The sequence below is a fragment of the Lipotes vexillifer genome, unplaced genomic scaffold (genome assembly GCF_000442215.2).
Source record: "Lipotes vexillifer unplaced genomic scaffold, Lipotes_vexillifer_v1.1 scaffold693, whole genome shotgun sequence".
Lineage (NCBI taxonomy): Eukaryota > Metazoa > Chordata > Mammalia > Artiodactyla > Lipotidae > Lipotes > Lipotes vexillifer.
Window position 1 is genome coordinate 1,866,448 of NW_006783500.1, and position 9,046 is coordinate 1,875,493.

A 9,046-nucleotide genomic window follows, 5' to 3' on the forward strand; every position below is an offset into this window, starting at 1 on the left:
AGAATGAAAGAGACCCCTCATGCACTGTTGGGATTGTTAATTGGTGTGGCTGATATGAAAAACAGTATGGAATCTCCTCTAAATATTAAAAATACAACTGCCGTATGATTCAGCAATTTCACTTCTGGATATTTATGGAAAGAAAACAAAACACTAATTTGAAAAGATATATACACTCCAGTATTCATAGCAGCACTGTTTACAGTAGCCAAGATATGGAAGCAACCTAGGTGTTCACTAATAGACAAATGGATAAAGAAGATGTGGTATATATAGCCAAAAAAAAAAAAAAATTCTTGCCATTTGCGACAACATAGATGGACCTAGAGTCTGTTATGCTAAGTGAAATATTTCAAACAGAAAAAGACAAATAGTTTTATTTCACTTATATGTGAAACCTAAAAACATACTAACAAAACAAAATGAAAACAGTCATAGAGACAGAGAACAAACAGGTGGTTGCCAGAGGGGAGGAACTTGGGGGAGGGAGAAATAGGTGAAGGGGATTAAGAGGTACAAAACTCCAGTTACATGACAAATAAGAGGGGGATGTAATATACAGAATAAGGAATATGGTCAGTAATATTGTAGTAACTTTATATGGGGACAGATGATTGTTAGGCTTATGGTGTTAATTTCATAATGTATGCAAATATCAAATCATTATGTAAGGCACCTGAAACTAACATAATATAGTGCGTCAATTACAGCTCGATAAAAATAAATAAAAATAAAGTTTAAAAATAAAATACAACAAAATGGGGTAATACAGTGCGTACCTCATAAGCTGTATAATGATTGAACTTATACGTAAACTTAGAATAGTTTATTCCAAGTGTATATTTCTAGTTATTATTATCTGTGGCTCCTCATGTCAGTTTTTCTGCATATTTGCCTTGCTTATTCTTTTTAATGCTGCTGGTATTTCTCACATGCCTCCTCAACCTTGGATGTCTACTCACTAGAGTTTCTTCTGCTCTTGTATGAATGGGATGAGAAGAGTTCTGACCCAGACCTCCATGCACATGAGTGACAGGGCACATCCACTATGAGCCTTCACTTTAGGGGCTGGTGAACAGGAGAGGAATGTCAGGCTGTGGGTCCCCAAATACAATTGGCTTTCATACACATTATATCCCTTTCATAGATTTTCAATTAATATGGCATTAAAGGGGCATGGTAATAATATCCTAAAGTGGTGGATATTGTGAGCAGAAAGTACAAAATACAAATAAAATCTTTACAGAAGTTCTGCACTTAGGTAAAAGAGAAGAATCAATGACTTAACTACACATGAAGTGTTTTTTTTATCACTTCGAAATAATGTCCTAAGATTTTTGGAAAGTGACTTGCAATTTGACTCTCTAGAATGCAGGGTAATTATAGAATCGCTGTGATTTTTTTCTAGAATTCTAAGATCACTTGTGATTTATTGTAGATTCTGTAATTTTGTTGATTCAAAAACAGGACAATAGCTTTTTAACTTTTTTTCCCTAAGGTAATGGTGTGTGTCTGGGCCACTTGCAAACTGTGGAAGCCAAGAGAGGAGGATGAGGAAAAATAGAGGAAATATTCTTCAGTAAACAAGCCTCATGACCCAAATGTGGAGTAAGAAGTTTGTGTTGCAGTCTTAGGATGTGGTCAGTAGATTTGAATACTTCTGTACGGTTAGATTTCACAACTTCCTGGGATGTCATTTGTTTTCTCCCCCCCAGCTTGAATTAGGACTTCCCTTCCAGGCTCTGCCAAGCCAGTTTCCTTTAGACCAATTTGTAATCAAGTATTTCTACTAAAGGTTCGTGAAAAGAGCACTGAATTCAAAACCAGTACAGATTTCTAAGTCCAGCTTTCCTTCTTCCTGTCTAACCTTAGGAACCAGTGTTCACACCAAACCCTTATTTCCTGAACAATTCATATTCTTGGAAGGGAGAAAGAACTTTCTTACAAGTAATGAGTTTCCTGTCACTGAAAGTGTCCAGAAGATGCTCGAAAAACCACTTCTTAAACTCTTGTGAATGTTTATGTAATAAGAAGATTGGACTTAATTGTCCTGAAATATCCTCTGAACCCTTCTGAAACTCAGTGATTTTCTGCTCCAGTTCTAGGAAAAGAAAGGGAGGGGATGAGGAAGGGAAGTAGCATATTTATCCACATCGCGTGGATTTCAGCCTTGGCATCTGGAGTAGCTCCAGGCTGCCCATTCTGACTTGCATGCACACTTCCTTGATGTCTGTTCGTTCTCTTCCAGCAAGTCCCTGGAAGAATGTGTAAGTCAAGGCAGGCCGATGTATACCATCTGTCAGAGGGGTGGCCACATCAATGCAAAATAAGATTTCTTTGCATTCTTACTCTTCACTTTAAAGAATCTATTGAAATTTAAAACTATATCATATATCTGTTTCTGTTTTAATATAAACTAGTATTTTAAATTATCCATCACTGGGAATGAGGGGGAGGGTAAAGAACTTGACCCTCCATCTAGGAACACGTTCCTCAGTTTCTTTGTATACAACTGCACTCCTGGTTAGGAAGCTCGGGTCAACACACTGGACCCGCTGTCTGGATTCAGGTTGTTATCCATGATCTTCCCATAGCCCTGGGAACCTACCCACTCCAACACACCAGGAGAGCCCAACTGTGATTCCAACAGCCTCTCTCGGTTCATTCATGCTTCTCTTTTCACTTGGCTCTGTTTACAATGACATATTTTAGTAGAATTATTTCAGGGCCTGCCTTAACTCAACCTGAATGTGCCTCACTGACTGATAAAACCCTTGCCCCTGAAAAAGGGTGTTACATTTTGCTACAATTCATGATACGTCTTTGGAGAATTGTGCATTTTACACAATTTGTCAAGGACAGTTTCAAAGTGTGTAACATCATCAGTCTCACTGACAGCATCTCTAATGGTTTCACTCTGTAGTCAGAGTTTTGCCAAATGCAAGCCAACATGCAGACCATCACATACCTGCTCCCTACCTATGGTTTCAGATGTGTTATCTCCTGGAAAGACAACCAAGTTTAGGGGAAGAATTCATCCTTGAAGCATTTCTTTCCTAATTAAGACAACAGATGTTGCTTGAAGTCTCTACCTGGGGAATTGATGACTTTGGTTTTAAAAAGTAAGAGGAAGACAACAGATTTGCTTGAAGTCTCTACCTGGGGAATTGATGACTTTGGTTTTAAAAAGTAAGAGGAATTCACAGATCTGCATTCATAATAATAGGTTTTTCTTAATGTAGCCAGCCTGGTGGTGACTTATAATAGTCAAGAATTAGTGATGGTTGTCATTTTCGACAATTTAATGGCATTTTCTAAAAGTGCTTTTACTTGTTATTATTTAGACTTCTTTGCTCCCCAGCTGGGTGTCTGATCTCCCTCTTGTGGCAGGAGGCTGGACAGAGCTGGCCTGGCTCAAAGAAGCTCTAGGGACCAGGGCAGCTGGCAGGAGTGGCTCTTATGGCCTCTGTGGTTAAATGGAGGCAAAGTGCAAACAGCAGGGTGAAAGGTCACAGTCAGAAATGCACGGCTAAACCAATCGACAAGGCAAGAAGAGCCTGAGGTGGGCAACAGACTCACCTCAGGTGGGTTAACCAGTGCAGCCTGTGGGTCAGAGTCACTGAAAGTGAGAACCAAGACCCTTCACTAGGAAGAGGCGCTCAAGACCATAACCCCAGTGAACAGCCAAGAGCTGAGCTGGCGCCCTCCTGTGAAGTGTAAGGCCAGGCCACAGGGCACCCAGGGACCCACTGAGGCTTCAGTTTCTTTACCTGTGTACTACTCTCCCTGCTTATAAGGATGTGGCAAAGATTAATTCAGTCCTGTATGTGAAGTCTAACTGTCATTATTAGTTGCTAAAATTATATGATATGTGATATAATTGAGAAATATATGGACAGATAACCTAAAAAAACTCAAAAAAAAAAAAACCAGCTGCATGGTGAGAATATTTTCTTTTTTGTGGCAGAACAAAATAGAACAGAGCACTTTGGGGTGTTATTTTCTTTAAATTTAGTCTGCCCTTGTGAGTTTTTAACCAAAGTGTTTAATTAGCATCTGATTGCCAAACATTTGCGATAGTTATAATCTGTGAACAAATTATTGATTCTTACTGTGGCAAGTTTGGGTAAACTCACATATCAAAATTTATATACAAGGAAAAATCCCAACATGAAAGAATTAGATTTTTTTAAACACCAGGTCTCAAATTATCCAGCTACTTTGACAGTTTTAGTGCCTTGACTAAATATTTTATGATGATACTACTTTTAAGATAAAACATAAAAGCTAATTTATAGTGACGTCTCTTTGTGTAAAAGGTTCCCAAGCTGATTTATTACCAGGTTGAAGCATGTCAGTGAACACAACCATCCCTTAAAGTAAAGAGACTTCACAATTTCCTCCCACACTCCTAGTCAAACAATTTATATGAAAAACGGGGTCTTTAATTTTACAAGACTCTGCTTCATTTTCCTATAATATCTCCTTTAGTTTCATTCTTCAATTCAATTTAGTACCTGCTGTGTTCTGTACTAAGTAATAAGTTTGGAACACTGGGCCCAGTTAGAGTTCACTTTAATATCTGCACATTTGAGGAAACTTAATGCTGAAGATTCAGACTTCGTTCTTCTCAGACTTGATTATTCACTCATCATCCTCTACTCACCAGAAAAGCAGTTCATCCCCTGCCAAATTGACATTATGTTTTTCAGTTTTCTAATTGCCTCTCACCATCCCGGTTTTGTCTTCTTCTGAATTTATTACATGACCTCATCCTGAAAGGACTTCGGGGAAAATGCACACCTATATAATTACTTAACCATATTTTTGGTTGGGGTGGACGGGTTTAAGGGACTACTTCTAATGCTTTATTTACAGTTACATACCGCTATTCGCCAATACAATTAATAAATTAAAGCATACAATGATGATCTATAAATTCAGAACATTTGTGTAGTGATAGATGAGTATTATTCCTGAGGCTTAAGAGGATTTTTATAAGTAAATGGATTTCAAGGATTATTAAAGAGGGGAAACAAATAACATGGGATTTTATATTGGGAGTAGTTTTTGTTCCAGGAATATTGGAGGTGTTGTAAAATAAAGAAGTTGAAGAGGATGCTATAAACAGGACAAAGAAGAGACAGCAGAGCTGGGCAGCAGCTGGAGGAGCCCTTGCTTGTGGCGCATTGCAAGTTCCTGCGGGGCAGCACGTGATGCAGAAGGCGGCAGCAGCAGCGGTACCACAGGAAAGAAAGACGTCTTTGGTGGCAGCGTTTTGGTGGGAGGGAAAATATTAAGGACAGAGAGACCAGATGGTGATAGCATGGGGCCCAAAACCAAAATGTCACGGACTCAAATCTGAGCCGTAAGGACCTAGTAGAATGGAAAAATAATAACACAAATAGGAAAAAAAAGGATTTATATACATCCATTTAATGTACTTACATTTTATTTCATGTAGAAGGTATTTGAGATGAATTATCCAAAAAGAGAAGGAGGAGATATTTACAATAAGATTCATAAAACAACTAAAAGAGGGAGGGAGAAGCATACGCCAACCATTAGGGTCAACAGAGTGGCCGCGTTTGAGCAGAAAACCTGGAGCTTCCTCCCAGCCATGATGAAGAGGGAGACTGTATACGTTACAAAATCTTAATTAACTACTGTCATCTGAAATAATCGCCTTCAAATATTTGGGGGATAAAACTAAAAATGGTTAGAGACATGGCTCCTGGGTGACAATAGAATAAGATATAATCAATAATAACCTCAGTATTGGCTTCACACCAAATAGATAAATTTGCCTGACTAGCTTTGAGAGCAGCCTAAGATAAAAACGCATGGCCAGCAACTGAGAGACAGTTCTACAGAAGCAGTGACAAAAATGGCATGGTCCAAGTGGGTAGCCTCCTTGCGATATGGTTGATCCAAGGACACTGGTTCATACTTGACGCTGGGTCCTGGGACACATCTGTGAACAAAATAGCCATAGTCCCTGCCTTCAGGAAGCTTACATTTTGGCAGGGGAGTCAGGAAATAAAGTTAACAAGATATAAAAATAAAATAATTACAAACTGTGAGAGATGCTAAGAAGAAAATGAACGCTGCTGTCAAGAGTTAAAGGGGTGGAGGGGTGTCCTCTTGTTTCACTCTAGTATCAGGGAAGAGCTCTCTGCGGAAATGACATGAGAAGGAGACTTTGGGGTCCACAGAGCAGTGAATGATGCGTAACCCAAGACAGTCTTTCCCCACTTCCTCTCTCCGAGCCTTTCAGTGTGCATCATCTAAGCAGGGTGTTTACGACTATGCACTCTAGGCAGTTGACCTGCAGTGCAGACATTCTGTACGGCTAATTAAGGAGATTTCAACGAGCTGGTGATTAGGTTAATATCCTATTATAAAAATTAATAAGCTTAACCAATGTTTTAGCTCAAGTGAAGTTTAGAGACGTGCTATGGACTGAATTGTATTCCCCACCCCATTTCATATTTGAAGCCCAAACCCCCAAGGTGACGATATTGGGATATGTGCCGTTTGGTAGGTAATTAGGTGTAGATGAGGTCATGAGAGTCAGGACACAGTGAGAAGGTAGTCATGTGCAAACCAGGAGAAGGGCCCTCACCACAGAATTAGGGAATGGAGTCAGCCAGCACCTGGCACCTTGATCCTCGACTTCCCAGCCTCCAGGACTGTGAGAAACACATTCCTGTTGTTTAAGCAGCCCAGTCTGTGATGCTTTGTTATGGCAGCCAGAGCTGACTCACACAAAGGTGGGGCTGAAGAGACAGTAGGATTTAGAGAGGAGAGTCATAAGATAGGAAAGAAATACAGAAATGTGCTCCAGATACTTGTTCTAAATCCTGATTATGCTGCAGACAAAAGTGGAGTGAGTCCAAGTCGCTCTCTCACACTCAGAGGGATTCTCTGGGTCTCAGGAGGGACTCCAAGCTGCCCTGCACCGAGCAGCCTGATTCTCACAAGCCCCCAGACTGCACGAAGGGTCCTGTCGCCCCGTATTGAGGGGTCATCTCACCCCCCCACCCCCCCACATAGGAGGAGCCAACAGTTCTCCTTAGTTTGTAACGCAATACGGTAGCGTTTTAATTGGTACCTTCTTATTGAAAAGAATTTTTTTGCGTAAAAAATTAAGTGAAAAGAAATGTACAGTGTAAAGTAATTCTTCTGCCAATCCCAGTCCCAAAGTCTCCAACCTCCTTCTCCAAAGGCTACCAATGGTAAACGGTTTTTTATGTATAATTCAAGATATACTTAAGGCACACACAAGTACCAATATTTGTATTATATTTACACACACATTTAAATCCAAATGGCAGAACTGTACAAATAATATCCTATGCCACCTTCTCTTCCAATCAGCATGTATCTTGGAGGTCATACAGTGCATTTTATCTTATTTAACCTGTTCCTCCATCTATATTTGTGTTCCCAACCTTTGCTACTATTAACAATGATGACGTGAGCATCCTGTGTAAATACTTTTGTGCACATGTGTGAGTATATCTTGAGGATAAATTCCTAAATCAAAACTGCTGGGTCAAAAGAGATATGCATTTTAGATTTTGAAATTTAGAATTTTTAATTTTTCCATACATTTCTCAATTCTATCACTAATTCTAACAATTATAATAATATTGGTATATCAGACTTCATATTTAAGCAATTGCCAAATTGCCTTCCAAAGAGGGAACATCCATTTATACTCTCACCAATGACATAAAATGCCTATGTGTCCAACTATGCTGTGAATGTGTTGCTTAAATAACTCATAACAACCTTAGGAGGAGGTGTGAGAATTATTCCCAATTTAAAACTGAGTTAATTGAGGCACAAGGTGAAGCAATTCGACAAAAGTCACACAGAATTAAGTGACTAAAGTGAGAACTGTGCTCCCCCGACCCCTCTCTTACCCGTTATGCTCTATGGCCTTCCAGAGTTTCAGCCCTAGTTCACACTTGAAGATGATGACCTCGGCCAAGTTATTTACCTCCCATCCATGATTTCTGTATATGTAAAAGGGAGATAAAATTGATACGAGATAAAATAAGACAGTGCAAGGAAACTTCCATGAACAAGGGGCTTTAACGTAAGTTCTCCTCCTCCCTGTTGAGATAATACATGAATCAGCGGGAAGAGTAAACCATGGCTAGTAAACCCTAGCTAATCCTGTTCAATGACATGGAAATTAAAGAAGCAGCTGTGACCCTTTTCAATGCTAATGGTACAGCAACAAAGCCCACGGAAATGAGGGTTTGTGGCGTACCTCCCTCCCTCCCTGTCTTTCTCATTCAGTATTTAATTCTGACTGGTTAGCCTTGGCCCAGCTTATGCACAGTGTTACATAAGATCTCTAGGCCCTAGAAACCAGGCATCCGAACCTCCTAGAACTGGTCTTTCCACCTATTCAGGGAATTTCTCAAAGTTCTGTTTGCTAGCAACAGTCTTTGGCTAATGATAAACTGAGAGCAGTGTACGCTACGAAGAGGAATGAAAGGGAACACGTTTCTGTTCAGCTACAGAGTAGGCTGTGGCTTAGAGCCTACAATTCAGAATTCAGAGGAAACTTTGTACTGCTGAGTGAGCCTGCCCATCAAAATATTGTCACAGCCCCTATTGTTAAATTTTGGGTTTTTTAATAGGATAAGGCAATTGAGTCAGTATTGAGTGAGCAGCTCTTTTCTTGGGAGTGAGTCTTAAGAATAAGCAATCCAAAGAAAGGTCCTTGTTTCCCACAGGCCAATTTAGAAAGGGTGGCGCCCCTGCTCTCAGGTACAGGGGCTGAGATGGGAGCAGAGCGCAGGCTGGGCTGCAGTGACTCCACCATAGTCATTCTGTCTGGTTGATTCCCTCAGATCCAGCCTTATTTCCTTGTCTCTCCTCTAGGGGCTTGGGTGGGAGAAAGATTGGTAAAGCTGAATTGCCTGAAACTGCTAACCACCCATTCCAAGACAGCCCTGAATGGACCTTCTCTTCAGGACCCACAGTCCAGAGACCACACTCAGGGCGATGGCTCATGCACTCTTTC